The sequence below is a fragment of the Rhineura floridana genome, chromosome 15 (assembly GCF_030035675.1).
Source record: "Rhineura floridana isolate rRhiFlo1 chromosome 15, rRhiFlo1.hap2, whole genome shotgun sequence".
NCBI classification, from domain to species: Eukaryota; Metazoa; Chordata; class Lepidosauria; order Squamata; family Rhineuridae; genus Rhineura; species Rhineura floridana.
This window is the reverse complement of record NC_084494.1, coordinates 6,306,906-6,334,352: the sequence shown is the minus strand read 5'-3', so window position 1 is coordinate 6,334,352 and position 27,447 is coordinate 6,306,906. Positions and strand designations below refer to the sequence as shown.

The 27,447-nt window shown below is 44.3% G+C and overlaps 2 pseudogenes; both read right to left on the bottom strand.

Annotated features, from left to right (window-relative positions):
- Window positions 1-1,359: 1,359 nt before the first annotated feature.
- LOC133370289 (ATP synthase subunit a-like) lies at window positions 1,360-2,052 on the bottom strand (annotated as a pseudogene).
- A 174-nt stretch (window positions 2,053-2,226) lies between these two features.
- Window positions 2,227-25,023, bottom strand: LOC133370828 (cytochrome c oxidase subunit 2-like; annotated as a pseudogene).
- Between the last annotated feature and the right edge of the window lie 2,424 nt (window positions 25,024-27,447).

Here is a 27,447-nt window from a genome sequence, read left to right as displayed (position 1 = left end):
CTAGGATGGGAAAGGCTGCTTAATATTTTTTTAATGAAATTATAATTTTAAATGCTGTAAGGTGCCCTGAGTGGTGCATTTGATCAGAAGGGTGGGATAAAAATTGCTCTAAAATGTCTTCTACCACTGACCTCTGGCCCTTCAAACTTACTTGCCAAAAACATCAGTTTGTATATTCTTAATTTAAATGTTATTTTAATTAGAATAGGGTCCATCTTATCCAGCACTCTTTCCACAGTGACCAGAGAGATGCCTCTCAGAAGTTTAGCAGCATCAGAATGATGGCTCTGAAGGTGATGTGTTTGAGTCCAAAGTATGTGCTAATCAGAAGTGTGTTGTCTCCCAAATGGGTCCGTTGCCCGGTGTGCAGTACAGCCAAATGACCACACCCAGGTTGAAGGGTCCAACAAGCTTTATTTTGTTCTGGCCAGAAAGAGGTGCAAGGCGATAATTCACAAAACAAGCACACCCCTTATGGGGGTGCTACACTTTTATACATTGCAAGCAAAAATTCATGGCACATTCTAATTGGCCCCTTAGTGTCAACCTGTCACCTTCCCATTGGTTGATCTTCTAACTATGCCCTCCACTTCTTATGCACATGGCACATTAATTTCTCCACCCATATCTGCATTCCAAGTTAGCCATTACAGCAGCAGCTTCCAAGCATGTATTTTACTGATAAGCTTCAGCAAGCATGTGACTTCTCTAGGCCTTGTAAAATTTAGTTTCTTCTTTTTTGTTTTTCTTAAAAACGCTTGCTCTGAGTCATCAAGTGCATCAAAGTTCCATCCTTAGTCATAATGATGGGCAATTGCCCCTGAATAGATCTGTCCTCTATGAATTGATCTAGTCCCTTTTCAAAGCCTTTTGTGCAAGTGGCCATATTTGTGTACATGTTGCAGAGGGTGCAACATGTGGCTGAAACATTTCAAGATCTTATGGCTGGCACTACAAGCTCCCCAGCTCCCTGCTCCACCCCCTTTGTCTAATAAACCAAAGCATATATATCTGCATTATAAATTCAACCTACTGATAAGCAATTTTCTTCTTCTCTCAGTATTTTATCAATAAAATTCTTCATTCTTGTTCTGCTTCCCATGAACAGTAGTATGCCGTAGCGAAGGCCAGCTTGCACAGGTGGTGTGTGGTGCCCCTGATAGGTGGCCTCGCGGATAATATCGCGTCATCATTGCTGTATTGTTAGAATTAGAAGAATCAGGCCTAGGGTTATGGGCACTGTGTTTTTGAAGTGGAATCAGAAGGCCAGGCCTGAGGTTATTAGAAGAGCTGTGATTGCGCCGATTAGTGGTCAGGGGCTTGGGTCTACTATGTGGTATGGGTGTGCTTGGTGGGTCATTAGGTGTTTTCTTGTAGGTATAGGGTTAAAAGTAGTACGAAAATGTATGCTTGAATGATTGCCACAGCAATTTCAAGGCAGGTGAGTAGGAGTAGGATTAGCAAGGTGATGGTTGCAGATAGTGGTATTGTTGGGAGTATTACAAAGATAGCTGTAGAAATTAATTGAATTAGCAAGTGGCCTGCTGTTAGGTTTGCGGTTAGTCGAACCCCTAGGGCAATTGGGCGGATAAATAAGCTGATTGTTTCGATAACAATTAAGATTGGAATTAGCAGTGTGGGGGTACCTTCTGGTAGAAGGTGGCCTAGAGAGTTGGTTGGTTGGTTTCGTAGGCCGGTTAATACTGTTATGAGTCATATTGGTACCGCAAGTCCTAAGTTTATTGATAGTTGCGTTGTTGGGGTAAATGTGTATGGTAGTAGGCCTAGTGTGTTTAATATGGTTAGTATGAGTATTAGTGCTAGAAGTGTGCTTGCCCATTTTTGAGCTTGTGTATTTAGTGGGGTAAGCAGTTGTTTTGTGAAAGCTTTTGATGATCAGGATTTTAGGGTTGTTAGTCGATTGTGGAGTAGGCAATTTGTTTTAAAGATTATTATTGGTGGTAATAGGAGGGCTAGGATAATTAGTGAGAAGCCTAAGATGTTGGGGATTGAGAATTGGTTGAAGAAGCTTAGGGTCATGGTCAGGTTCATGGTTGTTTGATGTCTATTTCGATGTAGGTTGTTGATGGATTAGTGCTTTTGGCGAGGGTAAAGGTTTTTGTAAAAAAAATAGTGATCAGGGTTGCTCAGGCTAGTAGGAAAATAAGTAGTCAAGGGGCTGGGTTAAGTTGAGGCACATCACTAAGGAAAGTGGTGATTCCATCTCTAGCTTAAAAGGCTAGTGCTATATAAGCTTCTTAATGATTGTGAAAGTATTATGGTTGATCAATATTCGAAGTGTTTTAATGGGATGGCTTCTACTACAACTGGTATAAAGCTGTGATTTGTTCCGCAAATTTCTGAACATTGTCCGTAGAATAGCCCCGGGCGAGCGGTTAGAAAAGTTGTTTGGTTTAGTCGGCCTGGGACAGCGTCCGTTTTGATGGCAAGTGTTGGGATGGCCCATGAGTGCAATACATCTTCGGCTGAGATTAGCATACGAATTGGGGGTTCTATTGGCACTGTTATTCGGTGATCAACTTCTAGTAGGTGCAGGTGGCCTGGAAGTAGGTCGGATGGTGGAGTTATGTATGAGTCAAATGTAAGACCTTGGTAGTCTGTTTATTCATAGCTCCAGTATCATTGATGTCCGATGGCTTTGATTGTTAGGTGGGCGTTGTCAACTTCATCAATTAGATAGAGGATGTGTAGTGATGGTAGAGCAACTGTTACAAGGACAATAGCGGGCAGAATTGTTCAGATAATTTCTATTTCTTGAGCGTCTAGTATGCTTGTGTGTGTAAATTTAGTTGTATTAGTGTGATAATATAAAATATGAGTGTGCTAATAAGGAATACGACTATTAAGGCGTGGTCGTGGAAGTAAATTAATTCTTCCATCACTGGCGATGTTGCGTCTTGTAGGCCTATTTGGAGGGGGTGAGCCATTGTGGTCCACAGGGTTTAATCTGTAATTTAGCACTGACAGGGCTATGTAATATAATTTACTAGGGCCGCTGAAGAAATAAGCATTATGGGATGTAGCTGGCTTGAAACCAGTTGAAGGGGGTTCGAATCCCTCCTTTCTTGGGTCTGGGTGTGTACGGCTTCTTCATATGTGTGGTAAGGAGGGGGAGTTCCATGGAGCCATTCTAGGTCCTTGTGTGCGTGTTTTGGGGCAATGACTATGCGTTTAGCTGTAAATGCTTCTCAGATAATGAATGTTATTATTATAACTGCAGTTAGGGAGATAATAGAGCCCACTGATGAAACGGTATTTCAGATTGTGTACGCATCTGGGTAGTCTGAGTATCGTCGGGGCATTCCTGCAAGGCCTAGGAAGTGTTGTGGGAAGAAGATTAGGTTTACTCCTAGGAATATTAGGCCAAATTGAATTTTTGTTATTCCTGTGTGCATTGAAAACCCAGTGAATAATGGGAATCAATGGACAAATCCAGCTATGATAGCGAACACTGCTCCCATTGATAGTACATAGTGGAAATGGGCTACTACGTAGTAGGTGTCGTGCAGGATAATGTCTAGGGAAGTGTTTGCTAGAATAATACCGGTTAGGCCGCCGACAGTGAATAGGAAGATAAAGCCTAGGGCCCAAAGTATCGGTGTATCTCATTTGATATTGCCTCCGTGAAGTGTTGCTAGTCAGCTGAATACTTTAACACCTGTTGGGATTCTACATCTCCTCCCATCCAACTAAGGGCATTTCCAGACTGCAAATTCTGGTTGCATGATTAAAGTTGATTGGTGCTCATGTGCAACAATCTCACTCCCCTCCCCCCAAGTGGACTTTTTGCAATGAAGAAAATGATAAGTAAAATGCCCTGTGGGATAACCACAGCTTGGAAAAGTTACTTTTTTGAACTACAACTCCCATCAGCCCAATCCAGTGGCCATGCAGGCTGGGGCTGATGGGAGTTGTAGTTCAAAAAGTAACTTTTCCAAGCTCTGGGGATAACAATTGCTTTGCTGCAATGCCTCCTGGCCTCTCCACAAACAAATCAGTGCTCAGTAAACAGCCAGTATCATCTAACCTCCCTGCATATTTTGTGCAAACCAATCAAGATGAATGCTCAACAAACCGGTCATCTCGATGCAACCTGAATTTACTGTAGCTCCTCTTACCTTGTTTTCTGCAACTTTTGCCTCCAAAATGGCTCTTTCTCTTCTTGATCTAGCTGCTCTTCTTTGTCCTTAGCTCTGTGGGCTCATCTACACAGTGGTTTGCTGTGTATTTGGTGCTACTCACATTTCCTTTTAATTTACATGATGTTACCAGCAAACAGAAGCTGTCAAACAGTTTCCCCCCCTGTAAATCTGTACTAACCCAATCTGCTGATAATACAAAAAGGGAAGAAAAAAAGTATTCACTCCGTATCGCTAGTGCTTGCAGACGCTTTGCTCCAAAGCTTTTACATGGGTGTGTCAATTGTTCCCCTCTCCACGCCCACTCCCTCCTCTTCCCTTCATTCATTTCATTTCCTGTGGGCTGACAAGCAACTTCTGGCTGCTCTCCTCCATTCTGCTAGCCTTTTTTGTTGCTGGAAATGGTGCTATTATTTTTCTTTCCCCCTAACATGTGCACAAAAGCGTAACACTGCTCAAACAAAGATTTTGCCAGACCTCCCCTCCATAGGACTCAAATTGTTGATTGCATGTACTGGAGGTTGGGCCCGAAGGGCAGTTTAGGGATCTTGCTGGTGTACCGCCCACCCCGCTGCACGGCAGGTTCCCTGGCCGAGGTGCTAGAGGTGGTCTTGGCTGTACGGGCATTGTCCCCAGAGCTGGTAGTGCTGGGTGACTTTAACGTGCATGCCGAGGCCGCTCTCATAGGAGCCCCTCGGGATTTCCTGGAAACCATGGCTTCCTGGGAACTGTACCTAAGTAATACTGGGCCCACCCATGTAGCCGGTCATGCTCTCGACCTAGTATTTGTCCTGGGAGAGGAGAGAAGTGGTCTGAAGTTGGGAGTGATTCATGCCACTCCTGTGTCATGGTCAGACCACTACCTGGTAAATATGGACTTCTCGTTGCCATGCCCCCTCCGCAGGGGTGAAGGACCTACTAAAATGGTCCGCCCCAGACGCCTGATGGATTCCTGACTGCGCTTGGGGAATTGGAACCTGCTGAAGGTCGCCCGGTCGAAACCCTGGTGAAGGAGTGGAATGTGGGGATCACCAGGGCATTAGACCAGGTGGCTCCGAAACATCCTCTCCCCCTGAATAGAACTCAGCTAGCTCCATGGTATACACCGCGGTTGCGTAGCTTGAGACAGGAGGTGAGACGACTAGAGCGCCGGTGGTGGAAATCCCGCTCCGAAGATGTCCGGACACAGGTTAGAGCAGCAGTAGCTGCCTACCAAGTGGCAATAAAGGTAGGAAAGAAGGCTTTCTTTGCTGCTTCTATTGCGTCTGCAGAGTGTTGTCCCAGGAGGCTGTTCCAGGTGGTCCGAAGCCTGGTCGGTCCAGTTGCTCAGGAACCCTTGGAACAGTCAAAGGCCTCCTGTGACCTATTAGCAAAACACTTCGCTGATAAAATCGAACACTTACGGAGCTCGATCCCACGCGCCGTGGACACAGTCGATGAACCAGAGTTGGCCAGTTGCAAGCCGGTAAATTGGGATCGGTTTCGGCTTCTCCCTTCTGAGGAAGTGGACAAGGTGCTTTCATCTGTAAAGCCAACCACTTGTCTTACTGATCCTTGCCCTTCGTGGCTCCTTGTGAGCTGCAGAGAGAAATTGGGCGAGGGGATCAAAGCGGTGGTAAATGCATCCTTGAAAGAGGGTGTGATGCCATCAGCCTTCAAGGAGGCAATTGTAAAGCCCATCTTAAAGAAGCCCTCCTTGGATCCCCAAGTGTTAGATAACTTCCGCCCAATTTTGAATCTACCATTTCTGGGCAAGGTCATTGAGCGAGTGGTGGCCAACCAGTTGTCAGCACACTTGGATGAAACGGATTATTTGGATCCATACCAATCGGGTTTCAGGACTGGTCACGGAACTGAAACAGCCTTGGTCGCTCTGGTTGATGATTTGAGGAGGGCATTAGATAGGGGAGAATTCACCTTTCTTGTCCTCCTCGATCTCTCAGCGGCTTTTGATACTGTCGACCACAGTATCCTTCTGCTTCGCCTGGAGGGATTGGGAATTGGAGGCACTGTATTACAGTGGTTCCATTCCTTTCTCTCCGACAGGTACCAACAGGTAGCGTTGGGGGAGGAGGTATCAGACCCTTGGCCTCTCAATTGTGTTGTGCCACAGGGCTCTATCCTCTCTCCCATGCTATATAACGTCTATATGAAGCCGCTGGGGACAATCATCAGGAGATTTGGGCTGCAGTGTCATCAATATGCGGATGACACTCAGCTCTATCTCTCGTTTAAATCTTCACCAGAATTGGCTGTGGAGACCTTGTCCAACTGCCTGGAATCCGTGAGTGGATGGATGGGAAGGAACAAGCTGAAGTTGAACCCTGATAAAACCGAGGTACTACTTGTGGGGGACAAGAGAAGGTTGGGTGACATTGACCTGAAGTTCAATGGGGTGAGTTTACCCCTAAAGGACCAGGTCCGCAGCCTTGGGGTTGTGCTTGATTCCAGGCTGTCCATGGAGGCTCAGATTTCGGCAGTGAGCCGGGCAGCCTGGTACCAACTACACCTCATACGAAGGCTGCAACCCTACCTTCCTGTTCATCAGCTCCCACTGGTGGTACACGCCCTGATCACCTCTCGTTTGGACTACTGTAATGCGCTCTACGTGGGGTTACCCTTGAAAATGGTCCGGAAATTACAACTGATACAAAATGCGGCGGCTCGACTACTTACGAATAGTCGCCGCCGAGATCACATCACACCAGTGTTGTTCGACCTACACTGGCTTCCAGTTGTTTTCCGAGCCCAATTCAAGGTGTTGGTATTGACCTTTAAATCCCTATACGGTTTCGGCCCAGTTTATCTCACGGAGTGCCTTCAACGCCACCAATTATGCCGCCCGACAAGATCGGCCACACAGGGCCTTCTCTCAATCCCGCCAACAAAAACAGCCAGATTGGCGGGTACAAGAGAGAGAGCATTCTCAGTGGCGGCCCCCACTCTTTGGAACTCCCTCCCACAAGATCTCCGGCATGCCTCTTCCCTAAATGTATTTCGGAAAGCCTTAAAGACCTGGCTTTTTCAGCAGGCCTTCGGGGTATCCGGGGAGGGTTAGTCGATATAATTGTAATGCCTCCTACCCAGTTTTAATATTGTTGTTGTAGATCTATTGTTTTTATTGTATTACTGTATTTTATTAATTGTATTTTAATAATTTTGTAAGTCGCCTAGAGTGGCCATTGGCCAGATAGGCAACGAAGAAATTAAATTTATTATTATTATTATTTATTATTGTATTCCAGCTGTATCATACCAGTAAAATACAAATAATCGCACTTCCAAGTTGTTGTTGTTTTTAAAAAATGGAACCTATTGCCAAGCAACCAGAGGGAGTGGAAATGTTACATTACAAGGTGCGGTAATTAAGAACCTGTGTAATTAATTCTTCCCCGAGGTGTGAATAAAAATACAGCTGGCATTCAGCCCTTAGTGCAGACAGTACAAATAGAAAATGGAGGTAAAAACAGTGTCTTTAGTACAAAGTAATGCTCCCATGTGGATAAGCCCTTGCTCCTCCTCAGCTGTTGCTCTTCCTGTTCTTTCTTCTCTCACTCACTTTCATACACTTTCCTTCTCTTATTGGTTCCTTCTTGCTATCACCGCCCTTTTTTTAAAAAAAAAAAAATCTTTTTTGGACCTTCTGCACTTTCTCTTCAACGATTTCTTTCTTTCATTTCCAAGCAACCTGAAAGACTTGGCTTTTTGCAGTGCTGGAATTGTCTTGCTTTGGATTCCCTTCTTGGCCATTCCCATCTTCTACATCTTACTGGGCCTGCTCTGTGTAAATCCTCTAATGAACTTCCGTGTTAAGGGCAGGAAAGTCTCTTCAGCCTGAGGGCCACGTTCCCTAACAAGCAACCTTTCAGGGGCCGCATGCCAGTGATGGGTGGGGCCAGAGCCAAAACTGGGCAGCGCAATGAAGTGACTTTTTTTAGCACAGGCTGCATTCCAGCCATGCGCAAGGCAGACATTTCCATATACCTGCAAACACACTTCCACCCAGGCAAGCAAGAGCTTCAAGGACACCTTCCAGCCAGGCAAAAGTACTCAAGGAGGGCCTGGAGAGGAACATAGGGAGAAGGGCTGTGACCTGGGGAGAGTCCCAAGGGCCGGATAGAGAGGCCTGGAGGGTTCCCTATCCTTGCTCAATGTCCTCAGAGGAGCTCTTGTCTGTTCATTTCCTCGCTGATCTTTATCCAGCTTTTGATGCAGTTGATCTCATTTGTGTTTTGGTTTTCTTTCAGGGGTTTGGCATTGTCCTCATTCTGTTTTGCTCCTATCATTCTTTCAAAGCTCCTGTGGGTGTCCTCTGGATCTTTCCCTCATTTCCTTCATTCTGTGTACTCTTCCTGTTGCCCATCTGATTGCGACTTTTCTTCTGCAATATCAACGTTACACTGATGATATCCCGCTCTATCTCCCTGTTTCCTCTTTCTCTCTTCTGCTTCTTACTAATATTTCCAATTGTCTTACAGCTAGTTCTGCACGGATGTCAGATCGTTATCTCAAACTCAATATGCAGAAGACAGCCTGCCCAAAAAAACCCTTCTCTTTCACTCTCAGTTGACAGCATAACTCTTTCGTTTTCTCAGCAAGTTAAGAGCTTCAGTGTTATCGCTGATCTTTCTCAGTTAACATTACTGCTGTACCTTAGGTCTGTCTGTTCCTTCATAGTATTCCTAAAATTTGTCCTCTCTTATCTACCAGTTCTACTAAAGACTTTATTTAGACTTGCATTCCATCTTCTGTTGATTATTCTAATGTTTTGCCTACCAGTCTTCCTGTCTCTCAGCTCAAACCTATTGTCTCTATTCTTAACTCTTCTACTCATTTAGTTTCAAATGATAGTAGGCTGTGTTAAGAAAAGGGCTGTATTCTACCGTAATATAATGAATGCTCCTCTATAGGAAAATAAAATTCCCCATACATAGAAATTAGCATGTCGAGGGAAAGTGTTCCAACCTCCCTTAAAACGTTCCTTTTCTACACACAGGGGATATTTTTTTATTGTGGATTATTCACTCGTGACACCACAGACACACACAGACACTGCGGTTTGAAATACTACAGTCCAGACACATGCTCCTGTTTGTCAGAATTAGGCCTTAACAAAATCTCAGCTTATAAGAAGAATGCTGTGGAAAGCCACCAAATGGCCTTCCTCAAAGTGCAAGTTCTGATTTCCAATTATTCCAGTGAAGGATTTAAGGATGGCGGTTGTTAAGATCTGCTGAGGAAGCTCTCTTGGTAGTTCTGCGATCCTCAGAAGTGTGGGGAATGACAGACCGAGAAAGGGCTTTCTCTGTGGTGGCCCCCAAACTGTGGAACTCCCTCCCCTCAGAGGCCTGTTTAGCATCTTAATCATCAGCATATGGCGAAAGCTGTACAATGAAGGATGGAAGAATTTGTACATGTCATTTCCCTCCGTTTCTTATTATTCCAATCTTAAATTCAGTTCTCCATGTTTCTCCAGCAATTTGCAATTTTTTTTAATCCCCATGAAAATTCTTCTGCATTTTAATGTGAATTTCTCCTAATAAACAGATTATTGTATGACGTTTTGACTAATGCAGTGGTTCCCAAACCTTTTTTCCCCACGGACTACTTGAAAATTTTCTTGGCAGACTACTTAGTGATATTTCTGCCTGTTTTAGCAATCGCAATGTGTTGTGCTAGAAGCTGTATAGTTTTTAATTGTGTTTAACTGCTTTTATTTCTTATATATTTTATGGCATTCAAATTTGAATACAGATTGTAACACGATAAAAATATAAGAAAAAAGCAATAAAACAATTCAAATCTCCATGAATGTTGAATGAAATGGAAGCGCCAGCTCCCACCTTCAGCCACAGACACACTGCAGACCCCCTGAATGAAGCTAGTGGACCACTGGTAGCCCTCAGACCACAGCTTGGGAACCCCTGGATGAATGTACACAGCTTTGCAAGCAATTTCTCCTAATATAAGGCATTTTTGTGTCCACATTCCCCTGACATATGCATTTTTGTGTACATTATTTGGCTGGCAAACAGCATTACAAAATTCAGATAAGGGTGAGCTTGGAAGGATGGCTGTGTTTTGATTCTCAAACGATTTCAGAAAGTGTGGATTTCATAGATCCAGCTTTACGTGCTGAGTGAATTGAATTTCTCCCTCGTTTAGGGTTGCCAGGTCGGAACCATCCAAAAACCTGAGAAAATGGGGGCGGGCCCTAGTGATGTCATGGGGCGGGCCCTAGTGATGTCATGGGGCGGGCCCTAGTGATGTCATGGGGCGGGCCCTAGTGACATCACGGGGCGGGCCCTAGTGATGTCATTAAACATGATACATTGTATCAACCACAGTTGCTTGGAGCATACCATTCAAAAAAAAATTCTCTGATTGGAGATTAAAATAGATATCTTACCTAAAATAGGGTGTTCCTGACTTCCGGGAAGGGTGACTTAGCCTGTGCCTGCTTTTGAGACGGGCTCCTGCCTCAAAAGAAGCTTATTCAGATATATCAGTCAGATTTTTTCTTTTTTTTGACTGATTAAACTTCTCCCGGGTAGGGAGAAACGAAGAGATTAACCTCAAAGCCTATTTTTGTTGGGACGACCAGATCTCATTAATTTATGGGACGAGGTCCAGCCGACGAAGGTGGGACGGATTTTTAACAACAAGCTCTATCTGGAAAAGCGAACGTTCATCTTATCTTCTAAGAGAGAACGCACTAACAGGCAAGCACCCTTCTTTCTATATTTTTCTTTTACTTGACTTAAATTGTTGTGTTTAAAAGAGATTTGCCAGATTGATCGGTTTTTGACATCTCACTGGGGAGCCATAACTTCTCTCTGCTACTCACTAATTAATAGCTTATCTCTGTTTTTGTTGCAAAAAGCTGTCCTGGATTTGCATTCTAAAGATATACACTGAAGAGGGATTTCTATTCCAGATTTTTATTTTGAAGAATATTATATTGCCTGAGACTACTCTCTTTTTGGTCTATTTTATTTTGACGAATCTGTTTTCTGACGACCGCCATTAATTGTTTCGATCCTGGGAACTGCATTTTGTTTACTTAAACATGGAGAGATAAGGCTGTCTGCTCTGTTTATACTGTGATGTCACCAAGTTTGGAGTATTAACCCAATTGTTGCTGAAATAAGAAGTGGTTTTCCTATATTTTTCTTTTAAAATGGCAATTAAGAAAGTGGCTGAGAAGCTGGAAATAACTATGTTTCAGAAAATAATGGATGAGATTGAGATAACGAAACAAAACCTGCGACAGGGTTGTAAGGAGCTGAAAATTGAATTGAGTAAAATGAAGCAGGAGATTAAAGATATAGGGGTCCCTGTGAGAGAGGTGACCCTGGAAGGGGTCCCTGTGAGAGAGGAGACCCCGGAGATTGGAACAAACGTGGAACAGGAAAAAGATTTGGAGTCTATGGACTTTAGAAACAAAATTTATTGTTTGGAGACACAGGAGATTAAAGACATAGGGGTTCTTGTGAGAGAGGAGACCCTGGAGACTGGAACAGGGGTCCCTGTGAGAGAGGAGACCCTGGAGACTGGAACAGGGGTCCCTGTGAGAGAGGAGATCCCGGAGATTGGAACAAACGTGGAACAGGAACAAGACTTGGAGTCTATGGACTTTAGAAATAAAATCTATTGTTTGGAACTCAATGTTATCTCTGAAGAAATTAATGAAGATTCTAGAGATAAAGTTATCAATGGCATGGATAATCTTCTGGACTGGAATGATGTGATGGAGCCCAATATAGAGAAAATCTATGGAATTAACTGCAGCCATGTGACAATGGAAAAACTTTCAAGAGATGACCCAGTGTATTTTGAAAAAAAGAACAGAGATATGATTTTACAGCAGTATTTCAGCAACCTATTCAGAATGGATGGCAAGAAAATATTTGGGATAGAGGTAATTCCCATCAGACTCTTACTATATGACTATGGCTTTGACAGCAAGATTATTATGGAATACTGATAATGGAAGATTGGATACTGAAATTACTGGACTTAACAAGACTACTGAAGATGGAAGATGGAAAATGGAACTAATAGGGATAATAGAACAATGGCTACTGAAATTACTGAACTTAACAGATTCTGATGTGATGGATTAATTGAAATGTTTATTTTGACTATGGTTATGACAATAAGACTATCATAATTAGTAATGAGATGGATTAATCGATATGCTTATCTGGAAAAAAAATTGATAGATATATTTCTTAAAGAATTGAAACCTCTCTTTGACTTTTTGTGGAAAGAATAAAGTAATGTTTATGAGATTTGATGATTAAGTAAGATAACTACTGGAGGAAAGTGATTTTATAATATGACTTAAGAGACAGGATTGTTATATATTATAGACTTATAACTGATTTGATCTTTGACAAATGGGAAGTCAATATTTTACTCTTTATTTTTTATTTTTGTTTTTTTTTTCTTTTTTTCTTTTTGTTTAACTATTTTTGATTTTGTTTTTTGTCTTTGAATGTTTTATGATTTTGTCTTGTATGTTTTATGAAAATCTGAATAAAAATTATTGAAAAAAAAAAAATAGGGTGTTCCTAGGTCCATCTGAAGTGACAAGGTCATTCTTTCTCACAAGCTTAGGGTGATGCAAAATGGAAATGGACTGCCTTCAAGTTGATCCCAAATAGGGTCTTCATGGTAAGCAGTATTCAGACAGAGGTGGTTTAGTATTGCCTTCCTCTGAGTCTGAGAGGCAGTGACTGGCCCAAGGTCACCCAGTGAGCTTCATGGCTGTGTGGAGATTCAAACCCTGGTCTGCCAGGTCACAGTTCAACACCTTTAGGGAACATTTAATCTAGCTTACTTGCTTCTGGCAAGAAGGGTTTACGTGCCCTCAGGCCAGGCCATTATTGGAAGAAAGGAGTTTAGTGTTGCAGAGATGTTAGATGGGAGCACAGATGGATGCCCCTGAAGGCAGCAACTGTAAACATGCTTATTAAGGAACTAAGCCCCATAGAACTCAATAGGACTTACTTCTGAGTAGATATGGTTGCAGCCATGTTAAACAAATTAAACCAGAACTATCACTAGAAGCTAAAATGATGAAACTGAGGTTATCATACTTTGGGCACATCATGAGAAGACGTGATTCACTAGAAAAGACAACAATGCTGGGAAAAACAGAAGGGAGTAGAAAAAGAGGAAGACCAAACAAGAGACGGATTGATTCCATAAAGGAAGCCACAGACCTGAACTTACAAGATCTGAACAGGGTGGTTCATGACAGATGCTCTTGGAGGTCGCTGATTCATAGGGTCACCGTAAGTCGTAATCGACTTGAAGGCACATAACAACACCTTCTTGCCTGCACTATCTAAAAGTAACGTTTGTAGGGATGAGAGAGCTGTTTTATGGCACCAACTATCCCAAATAAAAGGCACAATTCAAACCATGTCTGCTGCTACATACATGCTTTAATCTGCTAGCCCATAAGAGACTCCCATGAAAGCACTATAGTCCAGGAGGCCTCCACCTTAGAAAGTGCCCCCACTACATTCCAGATCAGTTCCAGCCTTGGGAGGGGACAACTATATTAATAGGTTGCTCATTGCTATTGTTGAGTGGCAGATGCCTACACAAAAGGCATCAATGTGCCAATTTTACAGTAGCATCAAGTTACTACAAACAAATAATGCACCAGGACTGCACACTGCACCCATGTTACTGCTCCCCATATTGGTGTCTCCAATAATCCCTTTAGCTGTTTAGAAGGCAGGTGGGTGTTCTCACTTGTAATCTGCATTTCAGAAGATCATTAGATCCAGAAGTGTAAGCTCCGAATCTTGCATTAAGATCCACAGACTACAAAAAAAAATTCATTCATTCTATACCACGATTCAATCCACAGCCTAATCAATTTGGACAGATACTGAGATGGAAGGGGTATTTAAAAGCCTAAGTCTGTGGGAAAATTCTGCTAACGTCTGTATGCTGTAGTCCTTTAATCCAAATACTCTCTTAGTGCCATGGATATTAACTGAACTTGCTAAGCAAGTTACAGCATGAAGTCTTTTCCCCTGCAAGAATGAGATTTTGTAGGAGGGGAGAAAAAATGACAGGAATTAAGAGATTTCGAGGGGCATGAAAAAAACTGTCATCTCCTACTGTGGCCAGGCTTATCTGTAAGAAAAAGAGGTAAAAAACCAGAATGCTGAAAAGATATTTATTGTTCTGTACAAAGGTACTATTAAAAATAATTTGGAAAAGTATTTGCAAAAAATCTTTTTTGAAAAGTAATTGCAAAAGCTAGAAATTATATTACAAGATGCTCTTAGAAGCTCAAAGCCCAACGCGTTTCAGCGTGAGCTTATTAAGTTAAAATCAGTACAATGTCCAATTCATTTTTACCTTCATTTATCATAGCAGGGGAACTGGCTCTGAGGCTGCCAGGCCTCCAGAAAGGAGCAGCGTGGCGCCGATGGGCAGGAGCGGCCGCGATGGGGCTGAGGAGTCTGTGCATGCGGTCGTTCCAAATCCGGTTGGGGGAAGAAGGACCGGTTTGAGGCCGGGTCGTTTGTAGGCCGTCGCACAGAGGGAGAGAGAGAGAGAGAGGGAGAGAGAGATTTGTCTTGAGTCTGCTGTATTTAGTGAAGCTTGAGTCTGCTGTATTTAGTGAGCGGCCTGCCAGCCTCAGTCGGTTCCCCTGCTCCGGAAAGGACGGCCGGCCACTTCACTAAATACAGCAGACTCAAGACAAATCTCTCTCTCTCTCTCTCTCTCCCCCTCTCTCTCTCCCTCTGCGCGACGGCCTACAAACGACCCGGCCTCAAACCGGCTCCTTCCACCAGCGGCCTTCTTCCCCCAACCGGATTCGGAACGACCGCACGCACAGACTCCTCAGCCCCATCGCGGCCACTCCTGCCCATCGGTGCCACGCAGCTACAGCCTTCACTCACCACCCCCTCACCTGTACTTCTGTGGCCGGCGGGAGCAGCTAGGCTCTGCTGCACGGGGGGGGGCGGCGACTCAACTCCTCCTCCTCCTCTCTCTCTCCAGTCCCTCCCTCAATTACAAAGGGTAGGAAGGCAGCCAGCCACAGCCTTCACGCATGCGTATGTCAATCACACATGCGTGGCTGAGCGGCACGCTCAAAAGCCGGAGATTAGCCTCTTCAAAGGAATTATGGCCGGAGGCCAGAGACGGCCCCCTTTTCCCTGAAACTCCGGCAGAAAACTGGAGACCTGGCAAGCCTACCCTCGTTCCTAGAGTCAGGAGATACTGCCTGAACCTAGGAAAACTTTCAGGCTTGCTCTGTACTCTCATGAACCAAGGGCCTGATCTCCCAGCCTACAGAGAGCCTTCATTTTGTTCCTGCTCTGCCCCTTAACCCACCAAACATCCAGCTGAAGAAGATGCTGGTCAGAATCTATGAAGCACAATCTCTTGTAGAGCACATCATTATTATTTATGATGGTAGGGAAAGACATTCCTAAGCAGGCAGCTTGCTCATAAGAGACCTGACCAGTAATCAGCCAGGATATGAGGAGTCAAGCAAACATAGCTTTCTTTTATGCAGTCTGGTCTGACATTATTTCATGTGTAAGTCAGAAAAACAATGGGGACTAATTGTACCACCACAGTACACTTATTTGGAACATGTTAAGACCAACATAATCTGCATAATAGCAACAAGGCAACTGGAATCAAGGGCCAGCTTTTTTCCATAGCTAATCTTGAAACTCCTGTCGGTATTCCCTGTAGAGCAGTGACTCACACATTGCCAAAAGTGTAGAAATGCACCACCAAGAGAAAGGACGAAAGAGGACACTTATTTGCATAAAGATTCTACATGCTAATTTATATATATACAAATTTAGAAACAATTACTTCAAGACATGCCTCCTGCTCTTCCTTCTTAAGATTTGTTATCTTTAAACCAGACATGGATTAGACAGCCCTTCAAGAAGAGGGCACCTTCAAACAGAGGACTGCCTTCTGATAGCCTTCCAAATCAAAGGACTCTTCTCTCTTCACCTGGCCACCCATATTCCCTGTGGACTGAGTGAAAGAGAATCAGTTGTTGTTCCTTGTAAAAATTTAGCTTTTTAAAACAAGTAATTAGCCAGGATGGGCTGCAGGTCGGTGACTGTGGGGCTGATGAGAGGTTGCAAACCTCCAGACTCCTAGTAAGGCAGGTTTGCCAACTTGGCACTGTCATCAGAACTCATGGGAATGAGCTCCACATTCTGAATTTTCATTTTAAAATAAAGTTTCTAGCCCTCTTAGAAAGAAAATTATGGAGTAAAATGTGCAGGGAACCTTCCTAAGTGATTTCTGTGAAATGAGCAAGCCTGGCTGCTCCCACATGAGCTGTGATGGATAAGTGAGTTGTTGGGCCACTAAGCAATAGGAATTCCTTGGATCCTAAACAGCTGCTGTTTTTCCCTCCCCTCTAGTGTAGTTTTCTTGCTTCTGTATTATTTTCCAGCCGTTGGAATTTCTATAGTTTGTGCCCTTCCTTTTTCAGTAACAACCAGGATGCATCTCTCCTGTGGTGGGTTCATCAAAGATCAGGTAGTCCTTAGAAGTTATTTTCTGCAAATACTACTACACAATAAGTGTAAGTGGATATTAAAGAATTCTCTCTCCCCCAAAGGCAAATGTGAAAACTTTGCAAAGAGACTTAGGCATGTTTCATGTGTCCAGGAGCTAAAGACTGGGCATTAATTAAGAATATGCTGTATAATCCACTTCCAGTATAATGGTATACATAAGTGGTTCCCAAACCTTTCCTCCACATTGACCACTTGAAAATCGGGTCTTGATGGGTCACTTAATGATTTTTCTGCCTCCTGTACAAATTGCAATGCGCTGTGCTAGATCTTATATGGTTTTTAATTATATTTTTATTGCTTTTTATTTCCTATATATTGCATTTTATTGCATTGCTATTTGAATTCTAGGGGATTCCATAAAGTACAATATGAGAAATATAAGAATCAAGGAAATACAATTAAAAATCATTATGAATATTTAATGTGGTGGATGTGCTATCTCCCGTCTTCAGCCACAAGTCCACAGACATGCCATGAACCATCTAAATGAAGCTCACAGATAAGACCACAGATCACAAGTTTGGGAACCCCAGGAATACATGTCTACTCAGACGTAAGTCTCTTTGTGTGTAATGGGGCTTACTTCCAGGTAAGTGGGTACAGAATGGCAATCTAGGCTTTGGTTTATGGTTGGCACTAGGGAGAAATGGGGTTCCTATGCCTTTAACAGCAGTATGATAGGCAGAAATTCAACAGGTTAAGCTTTTTCTCGTATGGAAATACAATAATGGGAAAAGCTCCACCATGATAGTATTATTTCTAATTCTGTGTTGTGCCCCTGCTAGCAGCCATTTTGTGATTGGCGCCCACGGCACCTCTGGAATCATGGGAAGTGGGCCGAAGGGAGAAAAAAAGAAGAGAAGGAGGCTAGCCATTAGGGTAAGGTGGGGCAGAGCCCTGCCAGTATTTTTTCTACATCCCAAAATCCAAAGCTATAGCCCAATGGTCTCTGTCCCCTCACACTCATATGAGTAAATTTCCTATTGTTCAGACACCCTGGAGCCTTTTCTGTCCATCTCATTGGCTGGCCGGTCATGGCGTGAAAGCACAACCAACCATCAAACATCACTAGGGCCAGCAGGTCCCACCATTCACCTTCGTCTGGGTGGGAGAGAGGAGTTGGAATTCGAGGAGAAGGAGGAAAAGTCTCTCAGCTTGACCAACCTCGCAGGGTTGGGTTCAGTTAGATGCTAAGTGACTGTACTACTGTGTTGCTTAAGTGCCTGCAGTATCTTTGCAAAGGAAGAGGATGGAGAGAAAACCAGAACAAATTGGCCCTGCCTCCACAGGACCCTGTTTGCCTACCATGTCAGGTCTAGTGGTCACCAGGTGGAAGTGCAGCATGTCTCTTGAGCAGTGATCCTCAAACGGTGCGCACAGGCACACTGGTGCGCCCCAAGAGGTGGCTAGGTGTGCCTCAAATATTATGAAAGTATATTTTAAAAATGAGAAGAAACCCATTTGTATAGGGTAAGTAATAGTTTTCTATAGTTTATTTTTATTCATAGTTTAAGATATATTAATATATTTTTAATTTTGTACACGAAGTGCGCCAGAAAATTTTTATATGTTTTACAGTGCGCCGCGAACCAAAAAAGTTTGAGAACCACTTCTCTTGAGGTAGGAGAAAGAGGAGTGGCGGGCTGTGTTATGTACTTTTCCCCGTAGTCTGAGGCAATGGTGTTGTGGCAAGTTCAAAGTGCAGGTTCCCTTCATGATAGTCACACTATACACACACACAGCCACACCCCCTTTTCCATTTCCCCTCATCTCCCTTGCTCTCCTGATCATCTCCCGAGTCCACACTCCACTACAACAGACATCCCTTGGAGCCAATCAGCATGAAAGGGGAGGCTGTGTGTTAGCTACTGAGAAGAGTCTTCTCAGCAGTTGACTTACCACCTTTCACTCTGATTGGCTCCAATCAGTATGAAAGGGCAAGGACTCTTCTCAGTGGCTAACATGCTCCCCTTGCATGCTGATTTCCTCATACATAGGAACCTGGCTGGGACCCTACTCCTATAAAAGTCATGGGTCTATGACGCACATATACCCCTCATGACCCCAGACGACTGCATCCCTGGTCTGAGGGGAAAACAGTGAAAGGAGTGGAGCAGCCAGGAGTGCCAGAACACCAGGACTGTGGCAATGAAAATTTTAAAGCTTTGAAAAATGGACTGCCTTCAAGTCAATCCCAACTTATGAAAAGGGTTTTCATGGTAAGCAGTATTCAGAGGTGGTTTACCATTGCCTTCCTCTGAGGCTGGAAGGCAGTGATTGGCCCAAGGTCACCCAGTGCGCTTCATGGCTGTGTGGGAATTCGAACCCTGGTCTCCCAGGTCGCAGTTCAACACTCTAACCACTACACCACACTGGCTCTATACTAGGTTTATACTGTCTTAAAGTATTGCATTCTATCTTTTTTTTAAAAAAAAGTTTGCTACTTGTTTCTGAACATGGTAACTGAAAGCTGTTGGCCTCCTTTCAGAAGTTCTCAAAGATCTATTCTCAGACTGAGAACTTGTTAAGGAACTCTACGTTCACAGGACAAAATGTACAAGTATAGTTTTAAAAACAGCCATTTGGTAAAGCAGCAACAGTGATTAAATTCAAACTCTTTTGAAATATACATATTCTGGTTTATTGATGGGTGTAGAAGCTTTCCATTAAAAAAGAGGGACATTTACTTCAACTATGCAAAAAAAAAAGATTGTTGGCAAATACTGTTATCTCTCCCTTTAAATGGATGTATTCATTGTATTTTCTATTCTAGAACTGAGTGCCAACATGTGCAGGTTTGTTTAGCGCAAGCAGGCACCCTGCCCGCCCTGCCCCCAGCAGTCGCTGCTGGGTAGTCCAAAGGCTAAAACTATAGAGAGGAGAATATACATGATTACAAAGTTTGTCATGGATCGGCATTACAGTAGGCCCCTGTTCATACGGCGGGTTCTGTTCCGGACCGCCGCTGTAAAGCGAAATCCGCTGCAAAACGAAACACATTGGCTAACATTGTCTAAAATGGCGCCAGACGCCTGAAAAACGCTGTAAAAGTGGAACAAGCACCGTAGGAGCGGGCCTTTCTGCAATTGACAACCGCTGTATCGGTGTAACGTTGCAAAGCGGGGCCCTACTGTATATTCTCCGTAATAGCAAACTCAGCTGGCTGTGCCAATCATTTTAGAAGCATGACAGAGATACCTACAAATACAGCAGAGGTTTTAACAGTCCCAGGGAACAGCAGTGCCCAGTGAGATGAGGGCAGAGCCGCAGGGCCACCCTCTTGACACTGGCTTAGCTGGACTGCAGTGGGGTGGAGCAGGGCAGGTGCAAGGATTAACCCCATTCGTGCAGCCCGGACCTCGCTGCTGCTCTGCCTCACCCAGCGCTGCCGCCCAGGTAAGCTGCAGTGACAGTCGTGTCAAGAAGGTATCTCTGCTACCCCCCCTGGGGGGGGGCTTCCCCCAGGCACCTGGTTGGCCACTGTGAGAACAGGATGCTGGACTAGATGGGCCACTGGCCTGATCCAGCAGGCTCTTATGTTCTTATGTTCTTATGCCCCCAGAGTATGCAAAAGTATCTCTTCCCAAATTGAGCTTCCTCTTCCTATTGCCTTTAAAACAAACAAAGAAAAAAAATGAAAACTTAGGGTCGCCAGGCTCAGGGCCTGAGAATGATCCTGTATCTTTAGGAGAAGAGAAAGTCAGCCAAGTGCAGGTGTTCTTGCAACACTGTAATGGGAAAAACCACAAGGTGGAATTCTCCCTTCCCTGTGCACAACTTTTAAAGATACAGAAGACCTCTTGGTTGCCGGGCCCCAACATCTGTGTGGGTTTCTGGATTGCACCATTGGGATCACAGAGGGAAAGGCTGAATGTTAAATCATTATGACTTCCTGAACATAGAAAACTATATGGCAGGGGGAAGAGTTCTAGCGTAGCGTTCCCTCTGGCATACTAGATTTCTATGCCTGTGGTTCTTTCCCCTGCCCCCTGCCTCCAGCATGGTGAAGCATTCGATCCTGTAATTTCTACAGCCATGACCTTTTGCTGTCTGAGTCAGAGAGTAAGAGGGTGCCTCTCCCCTTTCAGTGTACAAAACACCAACTGGGCTGGCAGTTGAATCTCATTTCAATACAGTCAAGAGGGCAGTGTCCTCTGTGCACCTGAAGCCGGCAGGTGAATGTTGGGCAGGCTAAGTGACACACACTGCTCTGTCCTCCAACGCTTCCTCGCTATTCCCTGCTCACTTTGCCTAATGGTAGGTCTGGCCCTGCCTCCAGTCTGAATTGGTGAAGTCCTGGAACAATGGTACTGTCGTCACCTGCAATCCAATACATGTCTACTCAGAAGTAAGGTCCATTGGGTTCAGTGGGACTTAGTCCCAGATAAGTGTGCGTTGGATTGCAGGTGTAGCTACTGTTTGTGTAAACTGGGCCCATTCAAGAAGATACTAGAAGACCCCTTATTTTAAAATGGGGTGGGGAGCATTATCTGTCTTCACCAGGAATAAACTCTTGTCCTATTTTTGGTACAGCACAGGCCAGCCTTTGCCAAACTGGTGCCTTCCGGATGTTGTTGGACTACAACTCACATCAGCCCGAGGCAACACACTGTGTAGTCCAGCAGCCATTGGAGGGCACCAGGTTGGCGAAGGGCCAAAAGGCAACAAAAGCGGAGGAGTCTTGCTGCTGCCCCATCAGGCTGCCATGGAGGGTGCCAGGCACGCTGCATGCCAGTGAACCCCCTAAGTCCTCGACTGCCTACTTGCTTCTACCAAGCTGTGCCGGTTCCATTGCGCCTATCGCTGTGAATATCTAATGAATCCCTAATGGCAAGGTCGTTAAATCAAAGTGTTAGCTCATCTTTCTTCCTTTTTTTTAGAGTTTTATTAGGTTGTTTACGTTACTAAACGAGATTAATTCTTGATTCCAAGGCTCTGGAGGATGGGAAGTTCCATCAGTCATTGATGGAGAGGCAGGACTGGGGCTGAATTAAACCCAAGAATTGATCTGGGTTGACTGGGGAGAGACTCCTCAGGATCCTCGAGATTCTCTAACTCTTCTCTCTTACCAAAATGTGGGCTCGAAGGGGGCTCTGACCGATAAATCTCCACACACACCACAACCCTAACCCACTGTACAGACTGTCATTAAGACTAATGCATAAGAGCATAAAATTAAATGTACAGCAACGTCTGCCAAATGCTAAAGCCATCCATCAAATTTTGAAGGGTCCGCATAGGACTAGCGCTGGGAGCTCATTTGGGAGCTTGGAGCAAAGAACTCGCTGCCCTCCTCTCTTGTTTCCCACAGATCAGGGATCTTGTGCCAAAAGGGTCTTATTAAACCAAACAGCCCTGTGCTGTAGAGATTGCTCTCTCCCCCGCCCCCACCCGGGATCTTTCTAAAAGCACTGTGGGCTAGGCAAAAGGGGCAGGCCTCTTCTTGGGCTATTGAAATAAACTTCCAGACCTCTAAACAAGCAACATCTTGGGGTGGGGTGCGGCTGGGAGGGGGTTAATCACAGGAAGCTGCCTTATATTGAATCAGATCACTGGTCCATCTTGCTTAGTGTCGTCTGCTCTGACTGGCAGCAGCTCTCCAGGGCTTCAGGAAGGGGACATTCCCAGGCCTCCCTGTAGGTACCATTGGGGGTTGAACCTGGAACCCTCTTCCTGCAAACCAGATAATCTGCCACTGAACTATGGCACTTCTCCAATTATCTTAGTACGAAGAATAATACTTGGCAGTTGTGACTGATGACATTTTTGAGATGGTGGAGCTGCAATTTTTTTTAAAAAAAAACTGCTTCCCCTCGGACCTGGGCAGAACTTATAAAAGGAAAGACTACAACCAGAGTAATTTCCCAATGAGAATTTTAATAATAAATACTGTTACACAAATCCCAGTCTCTAAGTGGTGAGGGATTTCAGGGGTGACACCACAAAAAATCTTTGGTTTCCTTAGAATGAGGGTTACCGTCTTTGTGATATATTGTTTTATTTACACATGTATTCACACAGAGCGTAAGATGGAAGGGCTCATAGCATTAATACTCCCAAACAGAGCTTGCTCTCCATTAGGTTTCTAAACCACCACCCCAGACCCCAGCCACAGCTTTGGACTCAGCACAGAGAGCAAGTCAGGCCTCTCAGTTTTCCCAGCTCCAGACCAAGTCTAGCTCAGGACCATTGGTCTCTCACACTCAGCAGTGACGTCACCTCTGGCCAGGGAAGAAAAGAGGAACCCTGCCCTCTTTAAGCTCCTGGAAGCATCTCCAGGGAATAGTTTTTGCAGCAACCAGCCACCTGTACTATTTTGTCCTGCAAAGAGATACTTAACAGACTTGGATAGAGCTATTCACTTAACAACGAGACTGGTTTGGCCATTCTTTCGACGGAAGCCCATCTTACAGGTGTGAAACCACAGACTTGGAGGGGATCCAGAGATGACATCCAGACTCATCCCCCAAAGGTATAACAATACTTAACCTTTATAAAGAGATTTAAAAATGTGCAAAGCATTTCACATGCAGTCCTTAGTATAACTTTGTGTTAGGTTTATTATTGCCATGTTACAGATGGCCACAGGGGCACTCAGGCTAAAAGAGCCCGGCTTTCTTAAGGCCACCTAGTAAGTCCATGGCAGAAGTAAGATTTGAGCCAGGGGCTTCTTGATCCATAGATCCATCTGTTCAATACTACTGTTCAGTTGTTCTTTACATACCCATGGATAGAGGGAGCGTTTCGCTGTGAAAGAATCTAAGCATGACTTCCAAATAACATTGAGCTCCCCAGCACCCTTCATTTATAAATTATGTCATCTGGCACAACCTTCCCAAACCTTCCTGATGCCCTCCAGATGTTTTGAACTATAAGCCCTTGCCAGGATATTGACAGGGCTGATGGGAGTTGTAGTCCAAAGCATCTGGAGGGCACCAGCTTGGGGGAAAGTTGCCATACGGCATGAGTTCCTGAATTTAAGGATTTTAGGGGTACCTTGCCAAAATCAAAATCAACAAGTACAGCAAAAATCAAAACAGCAAATACATCACAGCTTTTAAAATGTCAGGAAACACTGGCATTTGGTTGCATGCAATCATGTTGTGCTTTTTTTAAAAAAAATCAGCCTCTCAAATCAAAAACACTTCTTTTCCCATAACTGGTCTGGAAGAATAAAATATTTCAGCCACTTTGGGCAGAGGTAAGGGTTTAATTTCAGCCAGAACCCATGCGAGCCCAGCATATCTCCAGTGCCATGGTTCAGTCCTAGGTATGTGAAGCAATGACCTCTGGCCATGTGCAGAGTACGTTTTTCCCGTGAGTAATCACAAGCAGACTATATACATGGAAACAGAAAGAACATCTTGTGATTCTGTGATGTCAATCAGTGTGACATCCACAAATGCTTGAGGCCCCAGACTTTTCATTTTTGAAATTCACTGACCAATTGTCCCTCAGGGTTGCTCCTTCAGTCTCAGAGCTCACACTATTTCCTCAGAATGTTTCAGTAACCCTGGCAAGACAGTATTACACACACACAGAGATTCAAAGATGAAATTCAGTGCAAGGTGATATCCACCTTCCTTCAAGACACCCGTTCAGATGCTGGCAAAGACAGCAACATCACAGGCACACTCACACCATTAGGAAAATTATCTTCATCCAAGTGCAAAAGGGGATTCAGCTGTTTAGATAATATGTCACCCTTGAAATTCGGGAGCATATTTCTGCAACTCTTTTTTTGGGGGGGGGGAAACTTCAAAGAAAAAAACTTTGGGGGTGTGGTTGTGTGCACGAGGGATTAACTGTATTAGGTGTCCAAATGTCTCCGTTACTCTTTAAACTTTTTAGAGCATGAGATTCTCCATAGGCTCCCAGCCCAGGAGAACTTCGTGGAACACACATGTATCCCCAACCCCTAAAATTTATTAGAAGTTGTCCCATCCTTTTCAGGTATTTTCATTTAACCCCCACCCCTCAAATGGCTGTGCAGAAGGTCAGATGGTTTGGCCCAGCACAAGTTTGGATATGTAGTGAAGGTCAGTACTAGTGTAGTGGCAAATTCGGAAGTGCAGGGTCCCTTTGTGATAGTCACTCCACATGCCCCCTTCATAGCCACACCCTCTTCTAAGATTATACAACCTACCACCACAGGAGTGTTATTTAAGTTCTATCCCACTTTAACTGCCAGAGCTTTCCACAAGCTTCCTGGGAACTGTACTTCTGTGATCTCTAAAGTTGATTTCCCAGCACCTCACCAAACCCATCCCCAGAATTCTTTGGAGAAAGGAATCGCTGTTAACCAGAATAAAACTGCTGTGTGCATAAATCCCCCCCCGAGGGCTAAATGTTGCCAGAAGTGTTTTGATTTTAAGAATTCTAAAATGGCAGCCAAGTGTGGGACTAGGGCCTCATTCACACCATAGATTTATAGCGCTATCATTCCACTTTAAGCAGTCATAGCTACCCATAAAGAATCCTGGGAACTGTAGGTTGTTAAGCTGCTGAGAGTTCCTCGAAGACCTCTATTCCCCTCATAGATCTGCAGTTCCCAGAGTTCCCTGGGAAGAGAGATTGACTATTACATCATTCTGAAAATTGTGCTTCTGTGAGGGGAATAGGGACTCCTAAAAACTCTCCACACCCTTAACAAACTATACTTCTCAGGATTCTTTGGGGGAAGCCTTTGTAAAAATCACAAGGGGGACTGACCTTTCTTCAACATGCTAAAGACACTCTACACTAGCCCCCCTCCTCACACTTATAGGGCTGAGAGAAAGAAGGGGTACATCTGGCAATAAATCCCACAAGCCCTTCTTACCAGATGTTCACAGAAGAAATACATATGATCCATACGTCATTAATTTCTTAACTAAATCCCCTCAAAATCTCCTTCCATAATTTCCCTAGCAGAGAGATAGAGAGGCAGGCCGGCAGGCCGGCAGGCAAGCAACCCCTCCCCACCCACATCAGTGAGTTGATGAGAAAGGCCCCATTCACACACACCACACATTTATTCCATTATTATTCCCCTTTAAACAGTCATGGCTTCCCCCAAAGAATCCTGGGAAGTGTACTGTAGTTTGTTAAGGGTGTTGAGACTTGTCAGGGAACTTCTATTCTCCTCACAGAGCTACAATCCCTAGAGTGGTTTCACAGTAAATCCCTCTTTCCCAGGGAAGTCTGGGAACTGTCACTCTGTGAGGGAAATAGGGTTCCCCTAACCACTCTCAGCACCCTTCACAAACTACACTTCCCAGGATTCTTTGGAGGAAGCCATGACTATTTAAAGGGGAATAATAGTGGAATAAATGTCTAGTGTGAATGTCGTTGAAGACTTGCTAAGCACTTTTTCTTTTCTTTTGTGAAGCAGGTTTCTGACCCGTTTCCTTCTGGAACAAAGTTGTTGGGCTGGAACAAAAGCACACACACACACCCGCCGCCATTTTTATTTTATTTTTATTATTTTTGCTGCTGGATTGGAAATTGGAATCCTTGTTAACAATCAACAAAAAGATAGCGTTTAGTTCTGAAAGGGGAGGTGTGTGGTCTTCTCTCAGTGGCTGACTCACCTCCTTTCACTCTGATCAGCTCCTATCAGCATGAAAGGACAAGGAAGCATGTTGCTAGCAAGCCAAGTGAGAAGACTGTTTTCAGTGGCTATTGGCCATAAGGCTGCCAGGCTAAGGGCCTGAGAATGATTCTGTATCTTTAAGAGAAAAGAAAATTCAGCCAAGTGCAGGTTTTCTTGCAACGCTATAATGGGAAAAACCACAAGGTGGAATTCTCCCTTCCCCCTACACAACTTTTAAAGATACAGAAGACGTCATGGAGGGGCCTGGTAACCAAGAGGTCTTCTGTATCTTTAAAAGTTGTGCAGGGGGAAGAGAGAATTCCACCTTGTGGTTTTTCCCATTACAGCGTTGCAAGAACACCTGCACTTGGCTGAATTTTCTCTTCTCTTAAAGATACAGAATCATTCTCAGGCCCTGAGCCTGGCAACCCTAGTATGTTCCCGTTTCATACTGATTGGCTCGTAGGAGATATAGGGCTTCAGCTGGGCTCCAGCTGCCAAAAAGTAACAGGACATTGACTCGCAGTGCCCTGGCAGGATTACACTGAGTCAGGCAGCAAAGTCTAAAAAGCTCAGCCAGGCTGAGACAAGGCCTAACATGTAGTTCAAACTCATGGCAGGGTGGAGAGTCTAAGTGAGCCATATAGTGGCCCAGGCTACCTTATATTTCTTTGGCCAAATTCACCCCCACCCCTCAGATTGCCAGGAAAGGGTCTATGGTCCATTGTGTCCAGGGGTCAGGCTGTTTTTTCCTCAGCCCCACAAGGCATTTGCCTTCAGATAAAAAGGGAGAAACATCAAAGCTAACAGGCAGCACCTGTGAAGTTTGGGCTAGAAGAAAACAAGTCTACTTCCTGGAAAATATTTGTCTGGCTACCTTCCACAGAGGGATGAGGTAGCTTCATTCATCATGTGACTCACTCTACAGGCTACACCACTTCGTCAGAATGCTGGTTGTATTTGAGATGGCATTAGTATGGGAGAGCAAAACACAAAGCATTTAGTCCAGCATCCCATTTCCCACAGCGGCCAATCAAATGCCTATGGGAAGCCCACAAGCAGGACACAAGGACAATAGCCCTCTCACTGTTGTTCCCCAGCCACTGGCATTCAGAGA